This window comes from Bos grunniens, chromosome 16, assembly GCF_055505025.1.
Source record: "Bos grunniens cultivar Pamir isolate PY7600 chromosome 16, Bosgru_T2T1.0, whole genome shotgun sequence".
Classification (NCBI taxonomy): domain Eukaryota; kingdom Metazoa; phylum Chordata; class Mammalia; order Artiodactyla; family Bovidae; genus Bos; species Bos grunniens.
In genome coordinates this window covers 58,620,169-58,646,103 of record NC_141180.1, presented here as the reverse complement: position 1 = coordinate 58,646,103, position 25,935 = coordinate 58,620,169, and the positions used below count along the sequence as shown (strand labels likewise).

At 37.7% G+C, this 25,935-nt stretch overlaps 1 long non-coding RNA gene across 1 annotated transcript; it reads right to left on the bottom strand.

The window, feature by feature from the left end:
- Positions 1 to 4,649: 4,649 nt before the first annotated feature.
- LOC147356904 (uncharacterized) lies at positions 4,650 to 24,289 on the bottom strand. The gene is made up of 2 exons (XR_015142825.1): positions 24,122 to 24,289; positions 4,650 to 5,039 (listed from the first exon to the last, which is right to left on the bottom strand). It is a non-coding gene; the product is annotated as an uncharacterized LOC147356904 (long non-coding RNA).
- Between the last annotated feature and the right edge of the window lie 1,646 nt (positions 24,290 to 25,935).

The window sequence follows — 25,935 nt, the reverse complement described above, 5'->3', positions numbered from 1 at the left end:
ATGTGTATCTGAAACTAACACAACAGTGTAAATCAACTACAGTTCAGTACAAATAAGTTTTTGACCAGAGCCATGGTTCATCCAACCCAGTAAATTAGCATGACGGCCTTATGATGAATCTGGTGGTTGCCCACTATGTTGCCACTTTTCAACTTCATGTTCTTTACATAAGTTAGAGGCCTCAAGACCCCTGGTGCTCTGTACAACTGTTTAGGGTGTGCCCTGCATAAGAGAGCCTGTCCGGCAGGCTTAGATCTCACTCTTGCACTCAAGGAATTCACCTGGCATCCATTTCTAAGGGCGGAAATTTTTTAAAAAATTAGATCAAAGGTACTGGGTGAGCTAGCTTGGAGCTTGGCCATCAGTAATCTCAGCTTTGATTAAAAATAAAATCAGGAAAGTTTATAAAACATGTCAAGAATCATATCACCAAAAGTCTCCCTTTGAGAATAGGGTAATAAGTGACACTGTAAGAGAATCAGAGGGAAAGAGGCTTTATTCAATGATTTAGCATGAAGAATTTAGGAGCATTACCATTTTTCATCAAAAGTGGCATTAAATTACTATCACCTGCTGTGCAAGAACAGTAGCTTTAGTTTGTGATAGCACTGAAAGTTATTACTGAATCAATATCTGTACACTTCCTCCTTCCCAACTTCTCCCTCCTCTTTCCTAGCATTTCTGTCTGTCTGCTTACATTGTCCATTTTTTATTGCATGCTGTCTAATGTATCTATTAGTGCTCTTAACCTATTAATCATCTTTATTTTAAATTCTCCATTTGATAATTCCTGCATCCTGTCATGTCTGGTTCTTATGCTTGCTCTGCTTCTCAAAGTGTGTTTTCAGCCTTTTGATATGCCTTGCAATTTTTTCTTGATATTCAGATATCATGTAAAAGACAAAAGGGACTACTATAAATAGGCCTTAGTAACATGGTGGTGAGATGGGAATGGAAGTATTCTATAGGTCTTGATTAGGTCTCAGACTTTTAGTGAGCTGTGCCTTTGGGCTATGAACTTCACAAGTTTCTTGCATTTTTTCTTTCCTCCCTTTCTTGAGGCAGGATGGGTAGAGCTGGATAGAGTTGTGTTAGTTCCCTGCCCCCAGGTCATTTCAGTTCAGTCACTCAGTCCTGTTTGACTCTTTGTGACCCCATGGACTGCAGCATGCCAGGCTTCCCTATCTATCACCAACTCCCTGAGCCTACTCAAACTCATGTCCACCATGTCAGTGATGCCATCCAACCATCTCATCCTCTATTGTCCCCTTCTCCTCCTGCCTTCAATCTTTCCCAGCATCAGGGTCTTTTCCAATGAGTCAGCTCTTAGCTCAGGTGGCCAGAGTACGGGAGTTTCAGCTTCAACATCAGTCCTTCCAATGAATAGTCAGGACTGATCTCCTTTAGGATGGACTGGTTGGATCTGCTTGCAGTCCAAGGGACTCTCAAGAGTCTTCTCCAACACCACAATTCAAAAGCATCAATTCTTTGGCACTCAGCTTTCTTTATAGTCCAACTCTCACATCCACACATGACTACTGGAAAAAGCATACCTTTGACTAGATGGACCTTTGTTGGCAAAGCAATGTCTTTGCTTTTTAATATGCTGTCTAGGTCAGTTAAGTTCTGATAATAATGCCCCAGGAGGGTAGGCTTTAGTTAACTGGTTTCCCCTGATGGCGGAAGAACTGAGTCCTCTGGTGTATTTCAAAATGGTTCGTCTTCCAGCCCCTCCTGCAGGAAGTTCTAGGAGATTTTTGCCTAGTATTTACTGTGGGAATCTGGTGGAGCTCCTGGAGGTAAATGTCACAGTGTTGTGGGAGCCCTCCTGTGACTGGATCCCCTAGAGTTGTTAATTCAGAATTTTCCAGTGAGCCTCCAGTAATCCATCAATTGCATTTAGGTTTTTAACTTCTGCAGTGGTTTCTATGTTGAGTTTTCATTCTGGGAAACCTAGACTCCATGCATAGACTTGACTGTCTCTCCAAGTAGTCTGCCTTGTGTCTACCCTTCTCTTGTGAATACAAGAAGAGCTGTTGTTTTGTCACTGTCTTCAGCTTTTTCCTTTAGGACAAAGTAGCAACTCCCAAGCATCTAATGTGAAAAACCAGAAACTGGAAGTCTCTGTCCACTTTCTAAAAGGAAAGGATTCTGGACTTCTTTGTCACCTTTCACGCTCTTTGTCATACTGAAATCTGGATAGCAGGCTATTTCTCCAGATAATCAACGAGAGGCAGTTCACTTCAGTCACTTAGTCATGTCCAACTCTTTGTAACTCCATGAACTGCAGCACGCCAGGCCTCCCTGTCTATCACCAACTCCCGGAGTTTACCCAAACTCATGTCCATTGAGTTGGTGATGCCATCCAAACATCTCATCCTCTGTCATCCCCTTCTCCTCCTGCCCTCAATCTTTCCCAGCATCAGGGTCTTTTCCAATAAGTCAGCTCTTCACATCAGGTGGCCAAAGTATTGGAGTTTCAGCTTCAGCTGAATATTCAGTAAATATTCAGGACTGCATTTCCTTTAGAATGGACTTGTTGGATCTCCTTGCAGGGGGGCTCTCAAGAGTCTTCTCCAATACCACAATTCAAAAGCATCAATTCTTCGGGACTCAGCTTTCTCTATAATCCAACTCTCATATCCATACATGACTACTGGAAAAACCATAGCCTTGACTAGACGGAGGCAGAGTAGAAATTTTTCTCCCCAACACCTTGGCTCAGAGAAGCAGAGAAAGGAAAATTGTGAGATAGTGAGGGGCATGGATTATTTCAATGAGAACAACTGGGGTATATATTTTTAGCTACCACTCTGCAATATGGAATTCTGGGGGGAAGGGGAAGCTATTCAGTAATATTTTCAGGAAGCATTCCTTGTGTCATTTAAAGTAAAACCCCTATCCTCACATTCTTTCAGAAAAACTTTAGGAAAAAGTCAACATTATTTCTCAAGGCTTCTTCTTCTTCTTTTTTTTTTTTTTTTTTTTTGCACATTGTGCAGGTTTATTTTTCCAAGACCACAGAGACATACAAAAGTAGTGCTTTCCCTGGCGGACCAGTTTCCAACTGTCCCCTCTATGAAATGATCTATGCAAAGAGGAAATCAAGTGGGGACCCAGTGATATTTATTAGTTATTCCTCTTTTGAATTTAGGATGGTGCTAGTGAGAAAGAACCTGCCTGCCAATGCAGGAGACTTAAGAGATGTGGGTTCAATCCCTGGGTCAGGAAGATCCCCTGGAGGAGGGCATGGCAGTCCACTCCAGTGTTCTTGCCTGGAGAATTCCATAGACAGAGAAGCCAGGTGGGTACAGCCCATAGAGTCGCAAAGAATTAGACGAAACTTAGCATGCATGCATGCAAAGAGACATTCCTCTATTGGGTCCTAATCATTGTAACATTTGCAGATTAAGAAGCTTGGAAATATAAAAATTCCAAATATAAAAATAATGCACAAATTACATTATTTGAGGTAATAATTTAAAGCTCTTGAAATACTATTTTGTTGAATTCGATGAGTTACATTAATTTTAAAGTTTAACATTAAAAAAGTAAGAACTGACATCTAGTAGAGAAGAGCTTTCTAAGCATCAAGCAAAAATCATAAAGGAAAACAATGTATTTGAGGAAAAAAGTATTTAGTGTATTCTCTCTACACTAAAAACACTAGATATAACATACTAGGGGAGTAATATTTATAAAATATATGGTAGACAAAAGGTTACTATCCTTAATTATAAAAAATAATACTTCTTTTACATCAACAGGAAAAAGAGGAGTTCTTAATTGAAAAAATACCCAAAGGACACAAAGAGGTAAATTACAAAGGAAAAATAAACAAATGAGTCTATGTTCAACTTTACCAGCGTCACACAATGAGCTCCATTTTCAGCTATCAAATTGGCAAAGGTTTAAAACCAAAATGAATTCCCTGTGATGGTAAGATTATGGGAAAGCATGTGCTCTTACAGACTGCCAGTTCAACAGGACTTCTGTGTAGCAGATACAAAAGTGAATAAGAAAGTCAGATTCAGCCCCTAAGGAACTCTAGGTCTATGGGGCAAACACTGTAAACAGAGATAGGCATTAAATAGTCAAAGCATTTAAGACCTTAAGTGTAGCTTCAGAGTAGATACACATATATTATCCCACTGCTCCCCTAACCCTGTGGTTTGGGCACAGACTAGCAAGGCTGGAATCCAATCATTTAGGGGTGCATGTGATGTATAAGGTATAGCTCAGTGTAAGGAAGCAATGTTATACAGCAGAGCATCTCTCTATGACATCCCCAGAGGCAGGGAGGGGGCAAGGCCAGAGAATGGAACACTTTTCCCGCTAATCAACATTAAAAATGAACAAAGAAACAAACAAGCATAAAACTATTTCCTCTTCTTAGAAGAAAAGGAAACTGTAAATATTTATAATTCAATATAAAGGTTGACCTGACACATTGAATGTTTTAATTCTGGCACCCCAAGCCAATTCTTACCCTTAAAAATGGCTTTCCTCCCACCCCTGTTATTAGCAATTCCCTCGTCTTGTGCATAAGGGAATTTTCCTGTGAGGGGCTCCAAGCACTTTCAGAAATGCTTGAATAGCAATTAAATGGTTTCCAGGCCTTGGGGGTCTTTATTTCTAACTCAGTTCAATAGTATATCCTGGGATGTTTATTGCATTCTGGAAAGTAACTCTGTCAAAGGCAAAGGGATAGAAGATCCCTGTCCTGTGTTCCATCTTCTTCAGAAATGGTATCATGAAGGAGCTGTCAGCTCTGGGAACTGTCAAACTTGATTTCTGCCATCTGCAAAACTGAGGTGGGAAGATTTTTACAATCATTCTTTCTGATCAGTAAGGAAGTTCTGTAAGAACTTAAAATTATTATAGCCCTTCTGTTTTCTCTTCAGCTCTGAATACAAAGTACATAAGTGTCTAGAAATTAAAGTAGAATCTTTAGGGTTTCTTCCTTCAAGGTACTTACCAGGAGTTGGGTAAAACCGTAAATAGTCAACAAGGATGGGTGTATTAGCAGATATAGTCTTCTAGAAGGAAAACAAAAATGACAATATGTGTAAATATCTTTAAACTGCCTACGTATTGATCCACAAGCCCTAATCCTGGAATTTATCCTAAGATGACAATTAAAGAGATGCTCAGAGTTTCATGTGCAAACATGATCCTCTCAGTATCGTTTAAGATAGTAGTATGTAAACAAAAATACAACAGCCTGCAAACTATTTAATAAAAGATTACTATGAAATAACGTTTTTCTTTTCTAAGACTTCTCTGATACAGAAAAATGTTCTAAGGGTATTTTAAATCAAAATTAGTTTGTAAAACAGTATGTTTACTAAATCCAAGTATTTTTACAATGTGAATAAAAATGAAAATAACCAAAACTATATGAATTAAAGTGTTAATAACAATTCTCCCTGAGTGCTAAAAATATGGATGTTCTGGCTTATATTTTGAAATTTTATATATTTTATAAATGTTTATAAACAGGAATAATTGGGAAAAACATAATTATTTCAAGCATTACTTTTCTGGATTTATACACACCATTTTATTTCTCAAAATAGTGAAACATACAAATGATTAGGATTTTCCTTTTTATGATCATGAGTTATCAGGAAATAATTGTAAAACTTAACTCTTTCAAAAAAAAAATGCCTTTACTTCTTAGTAGAAAATTGCAACCTGACTTTAACAGATTCTGTTATTTTCATTTAGGGAAGATAAAAGACTAAAATTACACCCCAGACTATATGAAAAGACCCACATTTTAGTGTTTAAGTAAGTTACTCCCATGTGTGGTTTTGTGATGCCCCAACCTGTTATTTCCAATGAATATTTCTGATATTATTTCATATTTCTCAAAGAATTATCAAAAGCTGTGAACCATCTTTTACCTCACCCACTCTTTAATCTTTCTTATGTAACCTGATGAAAGTTCTCCTTGCTGCCTCTTTTTAAAATTGAATGGTTATCTTGGGCAATTTTTAAAACATTTAAACTACACTTTAAAATTTAAGTTATTTTTTATTGCAAAAGCAGTTTCTGATCAGTGTGGGAAAGTTAGAAAATACAGGTAAACCAAAAGGGGAAAAAACCATAATCCAATAGTCCAGACAAGATCGCTCTAAATCCCATGGTATATGTTTTCTCAGGCCTGGCCTTTTCACATGCATAGATTTCCACACACATGTAACAGAAACACACATTTTTTTTTTATGAAAATAGGATTAAATTATATGTACATTTTTGTTGTTCAGTCTTTTCACCTAATAATATATGGTGAACATTGTCCCAAATCAATAAAAATGCATCTATAATATTATTTTGAAGTATAAAACATATTCAATTGTATAATGTTTCTAACTCAATTAATCCTGTAATAATAAAAGTTTAAATTGTTTCCAATACTTACCATCATGAAAAGCATTGCAATGGACACCTTTGTTGTTTAAATTAAAATAAGCCATCTGGATTAAGCTATAGTAATTTTATAAATGTTGGAGTTATAGTCCTGATGTTATAAAATTACCAAAAACTATTAACATTTCTTTCCTTTATATGTAATATACATTTTAAACCAGAGTTTCTTAAATTTAAGAAGTGTGTGAACCTCTTTTAAAGGAAACTATTTTTGAAGAATCTAATTTTAATTTAAATGTTTGAATCAAGTGCTTCTTTAAGACACACACACAAAAAAGACATACAAACATAAAATAGGTATAAACTACGAACAGAATGGTAATCTAATCAAACAAATTTTCTAAAGATAAAATTTTAGGACTAATACAATTCGAATGAATGACAATTTATTACACCAAATAATGCTGCTTTTGCTGAAATTAAATACCATGGTGCAGGTTACCTTCTATTAATCACACCTGGAAGACTGTGGGTATCCTGGGATTGTTCTATTCTCCCTGTACTTTCTCAACTTAAATAGATTATCTTAACATCACTTAGCCTTTGTTTGCTAGTGACCATCATTTGATTGCTGGTTGCCACTCATTTCCCTCACCTCCACTAACTCAACAATAGAATAGCCCTGTGTAGCTTAAGGACCATGAAAATCCTAGACGTAAACACAAATACAGACACTAAATTCACAAGGACATTAGACAATGTAGACACTGAATTCACAAAGAGGTCAGATAATCCAGGATATAGTATTTTTTAGGATGGCACTCAAATGAAAAAGTAAAACATTTATTATTATTTTTTAATAGCTGCTGCTGCTAAGTCACTTCGGTCGTTTCTGACTCTCTGCGACCCCATAGATGGCAGCCCACCAGGCTTCCCCATCCCTGGGATTCTCCAGGCAAGAACACTGCAGTGGGTTGCCATTTCCTTCTCCAACGCGTGAAAGTGAAGTCGTTCAGTCGTGTCTGACAGACAAAAGAGAAGAAACGGGTATCACTGAGTCAAAGCAGGTTTCCTCCATCTTCTTAGGTGGAGGAGGAACGTTTGATTTTTGTCAAGGAGAAGGGACAGATCTAGACCACCAGGGAGGGTTAGGGAAAGAGTTGGACATGACTCAGAGACTGAACTGCACTGTAAACCTGAATGGGGAGGCATAACATACATGAGGCCTCCCCTGGTGGCTCTGATGGGAAAGAATCTGCACGCAATGCAGGCAGCCTGGGTTCGATCCGTGGGTTGGGACTGGCTGCTCATTCCAGTTTTCTTGGGGCTTTCCTGGTGGCTCAGACTCTGGAGAAGGGAATGGCTACTCACTCCAGTATTCTTGCTTGGACAAGTCTACGGAGAGAGGAGCCTGGTGGGCCCCAATCCATGGGGTCACAAAGAGATGGACACAACTGAGCAACTAACACTTTCACTTTCAACATACATTTAGGCTCCTTCATGGGCTTGACTACATTCTGGAGGCAGAGTATCCAGGTGTTTACCTGAACAACAGGGTTTGGAGACAATCAGAATGAAGATATAATGTAGATTCTGGGTCTTTTGATTTTGTAGTCTAGAGTACAACCCTCTTAGCCCAGTTCTCTAAAACTACAAAAATACTAGCATTACCTTTCAGGTTTGCAGTGAGAATCAAATGGAATTTTAAATGTAAAGAAACTGTCATATAGTATAAAGTCCAAACTCTTTGCTGTGCCCTGTGAGTCACTGTCTCTCTGATACCATCTCCTCCCATTGTTTTCATAATTTATGCTGGAACTTATTCAACTCTTTGAATAGTTCAAACTCCTTTCTGTCTCAAGAACTTTACAAGGACTGCTCCCTTACACCAGAATTCAAAGGACGTACTCTTCAGTATCTCGCCAGTCTCTGCTCAGACATCACTCTTGCCTCAAATAGTCCCCTTCTCTCACTGAATGAGTCCTTCGCATCTAAACTTTGCTTTATTTTTTCCCATAGAATTTATTATTCCCTGAAATTATATTATGTATCTGCCTATTTGTCTGTCTCCCTGTTGGTTGCATATAAATATCTTGACAATAGAAACTTTGTTTTGTTTCTACCATATTCCCAGCCACAACTGTGTTTTCTGGAAGAGAGTATTCAACATTTTTTACTACCTATGAAGTAAGACTTGGCATCTTTTAGGAAATTGGGAACTACTGTTTCGGTCTATAGAGCCAGAAAATATCAATCTTCCATACAATTATAAGTTAAATTAAAGTCAACTACTAAACTCCTCTCATATGCTTAGTTCTGTGATAAGAGCCTTGAAGAATGAAGAATGAAACATATGTCAAGGAGCTCAAGCATGGAACATTGGAGATATTAGGCATATAAGACTGATATCACTATATGGAAGATCCAAGGATTTTTCACTTAAAGTATACTAATAAAGTGAATATAAATAACAGGTAGAAAGAAGAAAATTATAAAACAACAAAACACAACCATAACGACAGTTTGATGTTTTACTTTTTGTAGGTACTTAAGTCTGTAAGAATAAGATAGCTTTACAAAATGATGCCCCAATTCAGTGACTTAAATCAATAATAGTTTAATGAGGGATTCTGTTTCATACAGTCATTCAAGGACAAAGTTTCATTACATCTTGAGGTTCTGTCTTCTATACTATTGCATTCTTCTCCATTTAGCCAATGAGTGAGAAAAAATAAAAAGCAAAGACTGCGTGATTTACATGAACTAGGCTTAGAACTGTTATATATTACTTCAGCTCAAATTCTATTGCTGGAACCCAGTCATGTGGCCAAAGTAAAGGCTAGGCCTGGGAGTAGTCTAGCTGTGTGACTAAAAAGAGAATTAACATAGATCTGGTGAGCAGTACAATCTGTACCACAACATTAAATAATAGCTGTCATTCTATTTAATAATATTGTTTAACTGATAGCTTTAAATCTGGAGATACACTTTGCCTGAGAGAGGTTCCTGTCATAGCAGGAATGAATGTATCAAATCATCAGATTATTTCCATAATAAGCTAAACAACATGCAGCGAAATTGCTTCAGTTTAATCTTGACTCAGGTCTAACAATGGAAGGCATTACCATGCTGTACACTTTTTTTACTGATTCATTTTTGTGATCGGTTCAGCCATCTGTGATGCTGGAGAACAAATTACTATTATAACTTCTGCAGTGACAGTCCCTTATGGCTGGTGACAGTCTTATAGGTTGACCTCTGAGGTGGCACTAGTGGTAAAGAGCCCAGCTGCCAATGCAGGAGACATAAGAGAGGCGGGTTAGATCCCCGGGTTGGGAAGCTCCCGTGGAGTAGGAAACGACAGCCCACTCCAGTATTCTTGCCTGAAGAATTCCATGGACAGAGGAGCCTGGCGAGCTACAGTTCATAGGGTTGCAAAGAGTCGGACACGACTGAAGCGACTTAGCATGAATCACCTGGCACTCCTGCCTGTGCATACATTTTTTCACTCATAACAGGGTTCAGATGGACTCTATTTCTAGGAAAATTGTTCCAAATGTTCATGTGCAATTTGTTTTCCAAACCTTTGTATATCTCATGATATTTTTCTATTGCTTTCACATATGAGGACTAATTGGCTATGAATGAAACGCAAATTTCTGCCTTAAAAATTGTCAGTATGGCAGAAAAGTGAAAAGTTAGTTTGTTTTTCATGTTATCTTACGTTTTCCCCAAATAGCATGCAAATTCTTGTTTTCATTAGTTTTGCCAAGAATGCACTGAGGCCTTTGAATTTCATAAATAAACAATTTTTAGCTCCACAAAATTTTCTTTAACTATGTTATTTCTTCTGTTCCAATTATTTTGATTCTTGTCCTGGAAAGCCCATAACTCTCACATTAGATGCCTGCTATTCTCTTTTCATTACTTTCATCTAGTTTTACTTTTCCTTTGTATTCTTAGAAAGCTTCTTAGGTTAATTGGATCCCTATTTTCATGGAATGATGGAAAATGAAGACATGAAGATATTACACTGAAAGTATAACTTGATGTGAATTATGATAGAACTCTACGTAGTATTTGTTGAACCAGAACTGCAAGTGTGTTTCATTCTTCTGGAAATGAAAGTCTGAGAAGTCTTCAGAGAGGAGGCATATGTGCAGAGACCTGGAAGGATGAATACATTTTCATCAGGTGAACAAAGCAGCCAAGGTCATTTCAAGCAGAAGAAAGAACATATTTAAGGGCATCAAGTGTCATTGCATAATGTAATGTCTCTAGGGGCCCTGGAGAGGTTCACTGGGATGAAAGCATGCAGTCTGTGGAGGGGGCAGTGGGGAAGGAAGCAAGAATGTGGCATGAGGTGAGAGTGTGATACGTGGTGTGATGAGGATGGAGACAGGCAATGGGTGAAAGCAATCAAGGGGAGAAGGAAGACTCTAGCATTCTAGCTCAGAAGACTGGGTGTATCTTTTCTACGTTAATTAAGAGAAATAAAGATAGAGGATCATGTTTTCTGGAAGATAGCTGGTTCAATTTAAAAATACCAAATGCATAAGACATGGGGGTCACAATTGTCAGTATGAACCTAGAACTATGAGCATTGAACTGAGAAGAGAGATAAGGGCAGAGGATGGAAAGTTAAAGCTGGTATGCAGTTGTTGTATCTCTGTTTAAGATTATCCACAGGAAGTACTTAAGGTCTTCCCAGGTATCTCGATGATAAATGAGGAGGTAAATACATTCCTCCAATGCAGGAGATGCGGGTTTGATCCCTGGGTTGGGAAGATTCCCTGGAGGAGGGCAAGGCAACCCGCCAGTATTCTCGCCAGGAAAATCTCATGAACAGAGGAGACTGGTGGGCTACAGTCCATGAGGTCACAGAGTTGGACATGACTGAGTGACTGAGCAGAGCCGAGCAGCAAGGACTTAAAGTCAGAAAGGAACCAATGTTGTACAACTCAGGAAAATCTCTAATTCACAGAAGTCAGTAACAAGAGAATGTCATGAAGGAGAAAGTGGTCAATGGCATGAGTGCCTCAGAGTGATGGAGCAAGAGGAAGAATGGAAAACGTCATTTTCCCAACTTGCAATCAGAGACAATTGAGACCAGGATGAGAGCAGCAAGAACATCAACAAATTCTGATCTCTGCAAAAGGCAGAATGCTTTAAGCAGAGCAGTGAAGGGGAGATGAGGAAAAGAAGGCAATGAAGCTCTTCCCTAGTACTAAGGAACAACTGTGACAACTTTCCTGATATATCATGTCACACTCCAAACATTTACCAGTTTTCCTGCAGCAGAGTGTTTGCATAACACTTCCACTTTCTGCTGATGAACCACAGTGCTTCCCACAAGGGAATGAAGCTGCCAATTTCCCCAGATTCATCTATACATACAAACTCCTGCCTGGATACCATGTTATACATAGAATTATAATTACAGTAGAGAAGCACAGTGGTGTGGTTCAAATGAAGTGCCTAAAGTTTTAGAAATATGCCAATAGAGACTATTTACAAACCACTTTATATATGAATAGACTAATACTGTAGCAGGCTCAGAATCCCCCTAGGATCTCAGCTCCCATAGACCATTCTGTTGCTCTCATTCTGTTCCATATTTCTACTTTTCACTCTCATCTGTTTGTCCTTCTTCAGTCCTCTGACTTAACTCTGGTATGTTTGTTCCAGCACTCAACAAGGAGCTCAGAGTCCCTTAAGAGCTTCCTATTCACCGGACATGCAGAGGTTCCAATCTGAATCAAGCTACATACTTTTTCCCCAACCTCCTCTTCCCATTAGCTATCCATCCTCCAGTAGAGCCCATAGAAATTTTTCACACTTGCTGTTTTAAAGGATGTGCATGTGTGCCAAGATGCTTCAGTCATGTCCAACTCTGTGCGACCCAATGGACCATAGCCCACTAGGCTCCTCTGTCCATAAGATTCCCCAGGCAAGAATACTGGAGTTGGTTGCCATGTCCTCCTCCAGGAGGTCTTCCCTACCCAGGAATCGAACCAACATCTCTTACGTCTACTGCATTGACCAACAGGTTCCTTAGGACTAGCGCCACCTGGGAAGCCCCTTTTAAGAACTTACTCTATTAATTTTAGTTGTCAAGGCATCACAGCCTCAAGTATAAAAATGATCTCCTCTTACCCTGTGCTTCTCCCTTCCACCCCCCAGGAATTATAACCTATGGCTCAGGTAAACTGCTCTGTTGATGAAAGATATTTATCTCCACCAATCTTATCTGTTTACTTATTATATATCTTTTAAATCTTAACTACAATGTAATATTGTTCATAGAGAATGGAAAATTCCAAAAAAGCATAATGAAGAAACAATTCTACAGTAATTCTACAAAGCAGAAAAAATATAAAATGGTGTAGAGCTTTCAAATTTGGCTTTTGATCTGCAAATAGGCCATGACCCTCCTGGCCCCTATCTTCTACTCTGCACATCTGCCGCAGCTCCTGGCTGCTTTGACGGCATCTGTCACAGTCACCAGTTGTTTTGTGTGTGTGGGATCCTGGCCACACACATGCAGATGGAAGCCATCATTCTGGACAAGACTCTGAGGAAGGAATGGCTCCTGGCCCATTCTGGGCCCCTGTTGTTCTCTCAGATAGCTGGAGCCATACTGCTGTGCCTCGTCTTCAACCTCAACAATGTAATTTATTTCTCAGCTGCTCTGTATCTGATTCCTGAGCCAGAATTACATAAAAAGGAACATGATTCAGACCATAAGCTTTTCATGCCAAATGTCAACATTAAGCTACAGCATCTTAACCACCCTAAGCCAATGGCATGGTACCAGTTTTAACAATGGCCTAAAATATTTATAATGGTTGCTGTCTTGGCATTTTTGAGTGGGTTCATGTCAATAAGGTATTTAACTGGGGTCATTATGCATTGGTCCCATATGTGTGATTTTAAAAGGAGAACATGGGTTCAAGTAAGTAGTCCTCATTTAATTTATTCAAAGTGAATTCTCCAGTTCTGTTTAAACAGTTGGATTAGGCATACCACCCTTATAGCTTTACTATTAAATAGTTGACTTAAGCCTTACTGGGGCTTCCCAGGTAGCTCAGTGGTGAAGAATCTGCCTGCTAATGCAGGAGATGAAGGAGACACAGGTTCAATCCTTGAATCTGAAAGATCCTCTGGAGGAGAAAATGGCAACCCACTCCAGTTTTCTTGCCTGGAAAATCCCATGGACAGAGGAGCATGGTGGGCTACAGTCCACGGGGTCACAAAGAGTCAGACATGACTAAGCGACTGAGCACATATGCTTCAAATATTACACACAGAGAAAAATACACATATACACAGATGAATTCTACCAAACATCTAAAGAATAGTTAATATCTATCTTTAAGCTATTCCAAAAAATTGCAGAGGAAAGAACACTTCCAAACTCATTATCTGAGATCAGTATCACATTGATACCAACACCAGACAAAGATATCACAAAAAAAAGAAAATTACAGGCCAGTATCACTGATGAGTATAGATGTGAAAATCCACAACAAAATACTGGCAAAATGAATCCAACAATACATTAAAAGGACCATAAATCATGATCAAGTGGGATTTATCCCAGGGATTTTTCAATATCTGAAAACTGGATATATTTTTGGATTATAAAATTGGATATATTTTTGTATCATATAACTGATATACTTTTAGATTATATAATTGGATATATTTTTGGATTATGTAGTCAGATATAAAATTTTGGATATATTTTTCAATGTATCCAAAAATCTCCAAAAAAATTTTGAGATTTTTCAATATCTGAAAATCAATCAATATGATAGACCACATTAACAAATTGAAGAATAAAAGCCATATGATCATCTCTATATTGAGAAAGGTTTTAATAAAATTCCAATATCCACTTTTAGTCAGCTTTTTGAAATTTAAAAGAATATGCATGGATCAAGCACCAACTACACGAAAAGTTATACATTGAAAGCAAAACTTTTTCTTCTGTCCCAAATCCCCAGTGTTTCCCAGAGGCAATCACTTTTGCAGTTTGTTCTTTACCCTTCCAAAACATATTCACTTTCAAATAAGCTTAATATCTGTTATACTACACATGCAAAATTTTCCTGCCTTTTCACTTAGCTCTTAAATATTTTCAGAAAAAATGGCTTTTTAGATTACTTTTATTCATTGTATATTATATATTTATTCACCCAATAAATATTTATTATCTATTATGAACAGTCACTTTTTTGCTTGCGTGATATGGTACTGAACAAGACAGAAAAAATTCCTGTCTCTAACAGAAATCTATAATTGCACATTTTACATTTTTTTCCAACTTTCCACACTGTAACCATGAATCTTTGGGTGTTTATCATTATTTTCTTAGGATATATTCCTAGAAATGCTTTTATTATATAAATGGTATAAACATACTTAAACTTTTTTACAATAACGCCAAAATACCTCCCAAAAGGCTTGTAAAATTTATATTATACACCACAAATGTACAATCACGACTACTTCAATATTCCCTGACAAACAGGATCTCTTTCAGTTAAGACAACATTCACCTTAAACAAAGACAGGAAAATAAAAGTACACAAGTTATTTCAGATATGTAACCAAACCACAAACAAGCAAACAAAAATCTCTTAGTTTTCAGCCTAGGTACATTTGTATTCAATGTGAGAAATTTAAACCTACTCATCATTAGAAACAATCTCAATCATTATTTGTAAAGATTATCCTTAAAAACTTCAGATACTCCTTCAAAACAAAGACTTCATTAAAAAATAATACAAATAAAATAATAATGAGAAGAAGGGAACAGACTATCTTGGCCAAAATTAAGTCATTCTCATATTTTGGGAAAACTGGAAGCCTGGCCGCCTCCTACAAGTAGTGATTCATTAATACTAATTGGTGCTTTTTTCCAGGCAAGGGAGAAAACTGTTTCAGATCCTAATCACTCCTCATTATAGCAACAGCAGGCTGTATTTAATCTGCTGCTCAACTTTTCAGTTACAGAATCAGTTGACCTATAATTAAAAGACATTTACGTCTTAGGGGGAAAGAAAAACAATTCCTAATGACAAACAGATAGCAGCAATTTAAAACCCTGCCTGCCTTGCCTGCCTCTGCCCACCTCTGCGATCCTGCTGTCAACTTGACTCAATTTTGTTCAGGGGAAATGGAAAAACGATTCCTTCTCCACTGTAAAATTAAAGTCTAAGAATGAGCGTGTGGCATTCAGAATGACATGGATAGCCAAATATGTTGTACTGGAATTATACTTTTTATATTTAATGGTCTTTTTTCTCTTAAATATAAAAGTAATGGGCTTCCCTGGCAGCTCACACAGTAGAATCTGCCTGAAATGCAAGAGACCTGGGTTTGATCCCTGGATAGGGAAGATCCTCTGGAGAGGGAAATGGCTACCCAGTTCCCCTCTTGTCCAATTGTTCATTCTTTTTAGATTCTTTTCCCACATAGGCCATTACAGTGTTTTGAGTAGAGTTCCTTGTGTGATATAGTAGTGTTTATGTGTCAATCTCAATCTCCCAGTTTATCCTTCCCCTCCCTTACTCTCTGGGCTTCCTTGGTAGCTCAGCTGGTAAAGAATCCGCCTGCAATGCAGGAGACCCCGGTTTGATCCCTAGGATGGGAAGATGCCCTGAAGAAGGGAACAGCTACCCTCTCCAGTATTCTAGCTTGGAGAATTCCATGGGTTTGCAAAGAGTAGGACACAACTGAGCGACTTTCACTTTGCCTTACTCTCTGGCAACTAAAAGTTTGTTTTCTACATCTGTGATTTTATTTCTGTTTTGTAAATAAATTCATTTGTACCATTTTTTTTTTTTTTTAGATTCCACACATAAGCAATATCATATGATATTTTTCTTTCTCTGTCTGACTTACTTGACTTAGTATGACAATCTCTCAGTCCATCCATGTTTCTGCAAATGGCATTATTTTGTTCTTTTTTGTGACTGAGTAATATTACCTTATATGTACATATGTACCACTCCTTTATCCATTCCTCTGTTGATGAAAATTCAGGTTGCTTCCATGTCCTGGCAAATAGTGCTGTAATGGACACTGTAGGGCATGTATCAAAAAAATCTCACTTTAAATACCTCTATGGTATTTTCTTACATGTTATTATTGCTGTTCAGTGGCTCAGTTCACTTCAGTTCAGTCACTCAGTCGTGTCCAGCTAGTTGTGACTGCATGGACTGCAGCACGCCAAGCTTCCCTGTCCTTCACCATCTCCCAGAGTTTGTTCAAACTCATGTTTATGAAGTCAGTGATGCCATCCAACCATCTCATCCTCTGTCATCCCCTTCTCCTCCTGCCTTCAATTTTTCCCAGCATCAGGGTCTTTTCTAAGGAGTCAGTTCTTCACATCAGGTGGCCAAAGTATTAGAACTTCAGCTTTAGCATCAGTTCTTCCAATGAATATTCAGGATTGATTTCCTTTAGGATTGACTAGCTTGATCTCCTTGCAGTCCAAGGGACTCTCGAAAGTCTTCTCCAGCACCACAGTTCAAAAGCATCAGTTCTTTGGCTATCATGCTTCTTTATGGTCCAACTCTCACATTAAACATGACACTGGAAAAATGACGGCTTTGACTAGATGGACCTTGGTCAGCAAAATAATGTTTCTACTTTTTAATAACGCTGTCTAGGTTTGTCCTAGCTTTTCTTCCAAGGATTAAGCATCTTTTAATGTCATGGCTACAGTCACCATCTGCAGTGATTTTGGAGCCCCCAAAAATAAAATCTCTCACTGTTTCTATTGTTTCCCTATCTATTTGCCATGAAGTGATGGGAATGGATCCCATGATCTTAGTTTTCTGGATGTTGAGTTTTAAGCCAACTTTTTCACTCTCCCCCTTCACTTTCATCAAGAAGCTCTTTAGTTCTTTGATTTCTGCCATAAGGGTGGTGTCATCTCCATATCTGAGATTATTGATATATCTCCCAGCAATCTTGTTTCCAGCTTGTGCTTCATCGAGCCTGGCATTTTGCATGATGTACTCTGCATATAAGTTAAATAAACAGGGTGACAATATATAGCCTTGGTGTACTCCTTTCTCAATTTTTAACCAATCCATTGTTCTATGTCTGGTTTTAATTGTTGCTTCTTGACCTGCATACAGGTTTCGCAGGAGGCAGGTAAGGTGGTCTGGTATTCCCATCTCTAAGAATTTCCCCCAGTTTGTTGTGATCACACAGTCAAAGGCTTTAGCATAGTCAATGAAGCAGAAGTAGATATTTTTCTGGAATTCTCTTGCTTTTTCTATGATCCAAAATATATTGGCAATTTGATCTCTGGTTCCTCTGCCTTTTCTAAATCTAGCTTCATTTCTTATATGGGTGTACTATATTGAAAAATTTTTTTTATTATTATTGGGCATTTAGATAGTTTCTAGTTTTTCATTATAAATAGTACTATTGTGAACTCTAGTTTTTTATCTCGTTATTTCTAAGGAGATGTTTAGATTTTGAAATACTGAGGCAAAAGGACTGAACGTCTATAAAGCTTCTTGACGCATAGACCCCACGTGGCTCTCAACAGCTGTAGGGGTGCCCTCCTCCCAGTGGCGCAGTAATCTCTGGTTACCCACACACTTGCCAACACTGGGTACTTTCATATTTTTTTTATTGTGGAAAAAAATGAATCTAACGTTAATTCAACTGAAAATACTTTTATTAAAGAAGCTGAACATTTTAAATCATGTTACAGTCCATTTTGTCACTTATTTAATGACTCTTCCACTCATTTTTTTGGGTCCATTTTTTGGGGGGGGATATTAAGTTTTACCTTTATTGATTGATAAATGAAATTTGTTTATCAAACATGTTTCCAGTTTTTAATTGAACATTATGAATATCTATTTCAGTGCTTTTTGGTCTTTAAACTTTGATTTTGGTCTTTCTGAGGTACTAAGTTTTACATTTTCAAGGAGTTAAATTTTTCTGTTTTTCCTTCATGTTTGTATGTGTGTGCTTAGTTGCTTAGTTGTAGCCAACTCTTTGCAACCCCATCAACTATAGCCTGCCAGGTTCCTCTGTCCATGGGATTTTCCAGCAAAAATACTGAAGCGGGCTGCCATTTCCTCCTCCAGGGGATTGTCTTGACCCAGAGATGGAAACTACCTCTCTTGGGCTCCTGTATTGGCAGGTGTACCAAGCTGGGAATCCCCTAGTTTCTTCGTATTTTTTTTTCTTTACCACTGCGCCATCTGGGAAGCCCCTAGTTTTATTCATATTTTTCATGTTTAACATTTAGATGGTCTTTTTCATCAAACTTTTTAAACTGCTGGTTAAAAATCATCAATACAATAAATCAGTACCATGCTGATTTGTATCTCATGTAACAAGTATGACAACAAAGAAATTCTCCTTTTGATACAAACAAGAAAGGAAATGTACTTTTTTGGTTAATCGTGGATACTTGCCAAGACTAACCCAAAATTTATCTGATCAGGTTACTACCTTCATGATATGTACCAGTATGGCAGTCAATTTGAGTAAACTAGACCAATTACCAAAAGTGGATTTCTTTGTAGAATTTCTCTTTTGAGAATTCTTATAATTAGGAAAGCTAGGAACTTCCCTGGTGGTTTAGTGGCTAAGACTCTGTGTTACAGGGGGCTTGGGTTCCATCCCCAGTCAGGAAACCCTCACATGCTGCAACTAAGATTCTGCAAGCCACAACGAAGATCGAAGATCCTGCGTGTTGCAACTAAGACCCAGCACAACCAAATAAATAAATATAAAAAAGAAAAGAAAGCTAGTGACAAGTTTTTCTAATAATGCTAGAGATGAAGTTGATAAACATATGACTTAGATCATGAGTGAAAGAATGGTCTAGATTAAAAACAAAAGTCCACTTGTGCATATTACAGAATTACAGTACGTTTACGGAATGAATGTTCACTGTAAAGTACTCTGAGGCTTAGCAAGAGCTCCGTGGTCAAAAAGACTGACTGACTGACTTGCAAAGTCTGTCCTGGGGGTATGAGGTAAGAAAGCCAGATGTGTGTAAAATGGACACCCCCTTTATTGGTTCCTCTGAGGGTCCATTCTATTTCTATAGCTTTATAAAGAAATTTGTTCTATTTTGTTTTCTAATGAACACATGCTTTAATAAATCCTAGCCAAAAAACAAACAAAAGTTTCTCATTGAAGTACAGTGCTCTCCTACCAGCACTGGAGTACTCGAAATGTGCTTTTTAGAAAGGAGTACACTTCCCTAAAGCGTCCTTCTGCATTCTTTTCAGGTCTTATTAAAAATAGGGACTTCTTAAAGTGTTAACCTCTGTCAAACTGGCACATTGGGTTTCTCAATTGACTTCAGCATTGTGAGATTATAGGTTATAGGTCAAAATGATGCCATGTTAGTCTAGGGCACATGGACTTAAAAAAGCAGTTATGAACACATCTGTGGGTGAAAAGGAACCTGAAATAAAGAGATCAGCGTTGGAAGGAGCCTTGAAATCATCAAGTCCATTATCCAGATGCTGAGGCCAACTTTATAATATTTCCACTAAGTAATGAGCTTACTGAGGCTTAGACACCACTGATTGCTGGGAGCTCTCCTGCTGTCAGAGAACTTGCATTTACTGAGCACCTGACAATTTTCAGGTATTACACTAGACTCTTTACACAGCGACCCTGCAAAAGTGATTTTTTTTTTCTATTTACAGCTGGGAAAAATCAATGCAGACGAGTCAGGATTTTAAAACAGATATATGACTTTTTTCTATGATGTCATAATTCCTAGCCTTACCAAGAACCCCAACCTTGAAAAGTTATGAAAGAAAGAATAGACCTCTATTTAAGTACTTTATTTAATAAGTCAAAATCAATTCCACTATTTTGAAGAAACTAAAGGGTAAATGGATAGTGTTTCATAAAATGTATCAAATTCCCCACTGCCACCTCTCCCCACCCAAGCTCAGGGTGAGCCTCTATTTCATTCTTCAGTATACGAATTTGATCTGTTTCTATTAGTGCCAAATTGAAGTCTTAATTGTCTTGCTTTAAAGGCTAAACTAGACTAATTGAACTCTACTGATTGCCCATATAAAAGCAGCTAAAAGATTTGAAAAACATTTGGAACTTTTAAAGAAATGAAGTATTTTAAACTCCAATTCTATGCTTTTAATTAGGTCACATGGAAAACTATACAGACACAGAAAAAATCAGTTTCTTACTGTTTCTTCATAAACTAGAATTTACATCTCTTTCATCCCTGGTTGGCTGACAAATTCATTCTCTTGGGTTGGCCAAAAAGTTCATTCTGGTTTTACAAAACCTGAATGAACTTTTAAACCAACCTAATATAACTTGGCCACATGGTTTGTGCCTCTAACTCTTGTTTTCCGAAATATTACAATTTGACTCATAGCTCTATATCAATACAAGCACAAGCAAAACGAGCAGTAAGGCATATAATTATAGTGTCAGTTTACACATGAAACTGCTTATTTGTAGTTAATAGATGATGGTATCCTACAAGTGATTTAGGGCAGGATTGCCAAGGTCACAACCTAATCAAACTTTGTTGGTTTCACATTTTGAAGTAAACTTTAGTTCTTGGGCTTATATATAGGTGTTGTTCTCTTCTACTATTGGCAGAATAGAACTTTCTGTTTCTAAGAAAATCAGTAATAAAAATCTTCTTGGACATTTAAATTGTTTTGCAAAACATCTTGATGAGTTAAGTATAAATGAAAAAGAAACATAAGGCTTACATTTCCCTTAAACACACCAGGGATTATAAATAAAGGGAGAATGTTCATGGAAACAAGTTTGGGAATATGCTCAAACTTTGAAAAATAGTTCGGGACATTGGATGAGCCCAAGTGCAGCTGGGGCTTTGCTCATCCATGGCTCTTTTTTTAAAAGGTAATGAATTATAAATAAAAACATATATTAATAATTCACATAAGGGATGATAGCAATGGAAGAGAAAAATCCCTCTGCATTAGTCATCCAGCTGGAAAAGTTCTCCAAGACAGACTTGAAAAAATAAAACATGAGAAGACTGCAAAGTTTTCTCTCTCACATAACATAGTTGCTTTTCCTACAAAACACAACAGAATTACAAAATCCAGATGATCAAAATGTTGAGGATTAACGGAGCATCAGGTGTGACTGTCAAATGGAATTGGTTCCTATCTTCAAGTGGTTCTAGCTGAGCACTGGATCTTTTCCCATTGAAATATGTGAGAGATCACATACACACACACACACACAGACATTGTACTAGATTTTACAACCTTTAGGGAACATGCAATTAGAAAACCTCCAAATATACCTGTGTCAATAAAAGAGCAATGAAGAGAACTGATGTTTGGACCTTATCCCAAATGTTCTCCTACTTTTGTCAATGCAAGATTCATACTTTCATGTAACTAGAGACTAGGTACATTACAGTGAAAGCTCTGGTCATAAGATCACATTGGTATTTCTTAAATCAAGGTTTCAGGTCTGTGGATTGCACAGCTTTAGAGTAACCTGCACTTTGGGGAGATCCTGAAGGGAATGTAATGAATTAGCACTACCAGATAACATATGCAAAGGCAAGTTCAAGTTTTCTTCCATAAATAAAGCATAGCCTTACTAACTGGCACAATAATTTATTCACTTGTGTTCACTAATTTAATACATAATGATTATACAAATACTACTAGTACTATTGGTGTGCATGTGAGCTCAGTTGTGACCCGATGGACTGTAGCCCACCAGGCTCCTCTTAAAACACAGTTTCCTGCAAGTTAGGAGTGTCTTCTGTTATTTGTAATGAGCCCCACTCTACCACACTAGAGTTTACAACCAACGAGGTAATGCACCAGTGGGCTCTTAGTTTCTAGGGAGGGGCTGATTGCCTAGAAATGATACCAAGCATCTGATTGAATGGCATCATCGACTCAAAGGGCAGAAGTTTGAGCAAACTCAGAGAGACAGTGAAGGACAGGGAAGCCTGGCATGCTGCAATCCATGGAGTTGCAAAGAGCCAGACATGACTGAGTGACTGAACAACAATCTGATTGGAAAGCCAAAATTTTCAGCCTCACTCTCTGATCTCTGGTGAGGGGAAAGGGGCTAGAGACTACATTTAATCATGTGGCTGGTGATTTAATCAAGCAAGTAATGAATGTCCAGATAAAACTCTGAAAACAAAGAGGTTCTTGGAGTTTCTGGGGTGTAGGCACATCAGTGTGCTGGGAGGGTGGCATGCTTGGAGAGGGCAGGGAGGTTCTGTACACAGCTCCATCTTCCATTTGACTGCATTCTTTACAATATAATTATAACTGTATGTATAGTGCTTTCAGTGAATTCTGTGACTAGTTCTAGAAAAACATCAAACCTAAAGATGGGTCATGAGATCCTCTGAATTTGAAGAAAAGACAGTTGGTCAGAATTACACGTAGATTGAGGACCTGGGACTTGTACCTGGCATTTCAAATGGGGACAGTATCATGAGACTAGGCTCCTTAGCCTGTGGGTTCCAACTCCAGTTGGTTATATATAATATATTATTATGCTAGAATCGAACTGATTTGTTGGACACCAAATTGGTGTCATAAAATTGCTGTTGGAATATACCCCAAGAACCTCCAGTTTAGGTGAGGAGAGAGACACATTGCTAGATGAAGTGAATTTTTTTGTTTTGAAAATGTGCCAAAATTGTCCTCAGTTGAGGAAGAAATTTTAAATAATCTCAATTATGAGAGATGAACAAGGAGGAGTACAGAAGCATAAGCCCCAGAAGGTTTCCCAGGGAAATTCCATCTAAATTTTAAAGAATAGAAAAATCTCCATTCTATTTAAAACTAATGTAGAGGATAGAGAAAAATGAAATAAAGACTTCTAAATTTATTTTATAAAATTAGTAAAGAGATTCCCTGGTGGCTCAGTGGTAGAGGCCTGCGTGCCAGTGCAAGAGACATGGGTTCAGTCCCTGGTCCGAGAAGATCCCACATGCCATGGAGCAACTAAGCCTGTGCACTACAACTCCTGAGCCAGTGCCCTAGAGCCCAGGAGCCACAACTGCTGAAGCCCACCTCCCCTAGGGTCTGTGCTCTGCAACAAGAGAAGCCACCACAATGAGAAACCCACGCATCGCAATTAGAGAGTAGCGCCCGCTCGCTACCACTAGAGAAAGGCCTGTACAGCAACAAAGACCCAGAACAGCCAAAAATAAATAAATCGTAACACAGAATTTTTAAAAATTAATAGGGCATTGGTTCTAAAAATTAATAGGGCATTGATTCTAAAAATATGCCAAAGATTGCACTGAAAAAGAAAACTACAAACCAATCTCATGTGTATGACTGTCCATGTAAAAATCTTAAAATATTAGCAAACTGTAACAAGCAGCACTTCAAAAATAACACAGCACATTCAAGAAGTGATCACTTCAGGAAAGCAGGGATGATCTGAAATAAGGAAATCCATTAATGTAATATGGTATATTCCTAGATATAAAGATCATATCTTAAATGGACAAGAGGTATTTGACAAAATTCCATACTCCTTCGTATTAAAAAACATTCAAATATTCCTATATATCAATGCAAAGTGTATAATGATTATTCTTCCCATTGCTCTGCCAGATCCACAGGAGGATCTTTCTCAGAACCTCAACATGAGAACCTGGTATGGGTTCTTAGAGATATACCCCATAACCATGAGGAATTTGACAATCTCAAAATTACTATTTCAGGGTTCCTACCAGTTAATAACTCCAGTGGCTTCTGATCCAAACAAGCAGAACTCAATTGTAACTCTTCAGGTTCCCTTGTCTCTCCAGATTTCAGGGTGATTATTTGCCCAGGAACCTCAGTTTTCTCATGGGTCTAAAAAAAGCCATTGATCTTCAGTTTGTGCAGATTTTCTTGCTGTAAAGATGGGAGTGATAACTTCAGAACTCTTTACATATTAGAACTGAAAACCAGAAGTCAGATTCAATTTTTGTACAATGGGCTTCCCTGGTGGCTCAGATGGTAAAGAATCTGCCTGCAATGTGAGAGACTTGAGTTTGATCCCTGGCTTGGGAAGATCCCTTGGAGTACACATGAATAAATTCAAAATGAAACAGAGACTTGTATATAAAAATAAAACCAAGATTTTAAAAACAAATGATAGGTAAATTCCTTTATAATTTTGGAGTAGGAGTAAATATTCCTAATGATGAATGAAAATCTAGAAACAATAAGGATAAATTATATACATTTAATTATAATCTTATATGCAGAATGACTCTTCACAAAGTAAAAATAAAAATGAGAAAATGAGAAAAATATTTAAAATTATATCATAATCAGAGGGTTCATATTTCATAACATATAAGAAACTTCTGAAAATAGAAAAGGAAAAATTCTCACTGCCCCATGGAATAAATGAGCTAGAAAAGCAGACTGTTCAGAGGAGGAAAAAAGAAATAAAAATGGCTTTTAATAATAGGAAAAGATGACTTTATAATATGAAAAGATAAAGATGACTTCATAATAAGACTTCATTCATAATTCAGTTCAGTTCAGTCACTCAGTTGTGTCCGACTCTTTGCAACCCCATGAATCGCAGCACACCAGGCCTCCCTATCCATCACCAACTCCCGGAGTTCACTGAGACTCACGTCCATCGAGTCAGTGATGCCTGCCAGCCATCTCATCCTCTGTCATCCCCTTCTCCTCCTGCCCCCAAACCCTCCCAGCATCAGAGTCTTTTCCAATGAGTCAGCTCTTCGCATGAGGTGGCCAAAGTACTGGAGTTTCAGCCTCAGCATCATTTCCTCCAAAGAAATCCCAGGGCTGATCTCCTTCAGAATGGACTGGTTGGATCTCCTTGCAGTCCAAGGGACACTCAAGAGTCTTCTCCAACACCACAGTTCAAAAGCATCAAATCTTCAGTGCTCAGCCTTCTTCACAGTCCGACTCTCACGTCCATACACGACCAGAGGAAAAACCATAGCCTTGACTAGACGGACCTTTGTTGGCAAAGTAATGTCTCTGCTTTTGAATATGCTATCTAGGTTGGTCATAATCATTCATAATAAGAGAATGTATATTAAAACTACCATGTTCTACCATTCCTTACCAGATTGATTGGTAACAAAATATAAAAGTATTAAAATACAAAATACAACATTATTAAAGTATTAAAATAAAAAATACAACATACTCTGTGAGGCTGTTGGAAAACAGAAACTTTCATACACTGTTGGGATAAATGTTAAATGATACATTTCCAGTGGAAGGCAATATGGCATATCTAGCAAAATTACGAATATATTTCTCAGTTAATTCATAAGTCCGTGTTTTATGATCTTCCTTATATACAGTGGCAAAGCTATAATATATGTATGAATAAAGATATTTATTATAGGATGTTTTATAGTAAAAATAGAATGAAAATATTTCAACTATTCTTCTATATGGGGCAGATTAGAATAAATTATGGTACACAATGGAGTACAGCCTTAAATATGGATGTGATATCTCTATATATCACTATGGAATTATTTCAAAGAAGGATTGTCGAATGAAA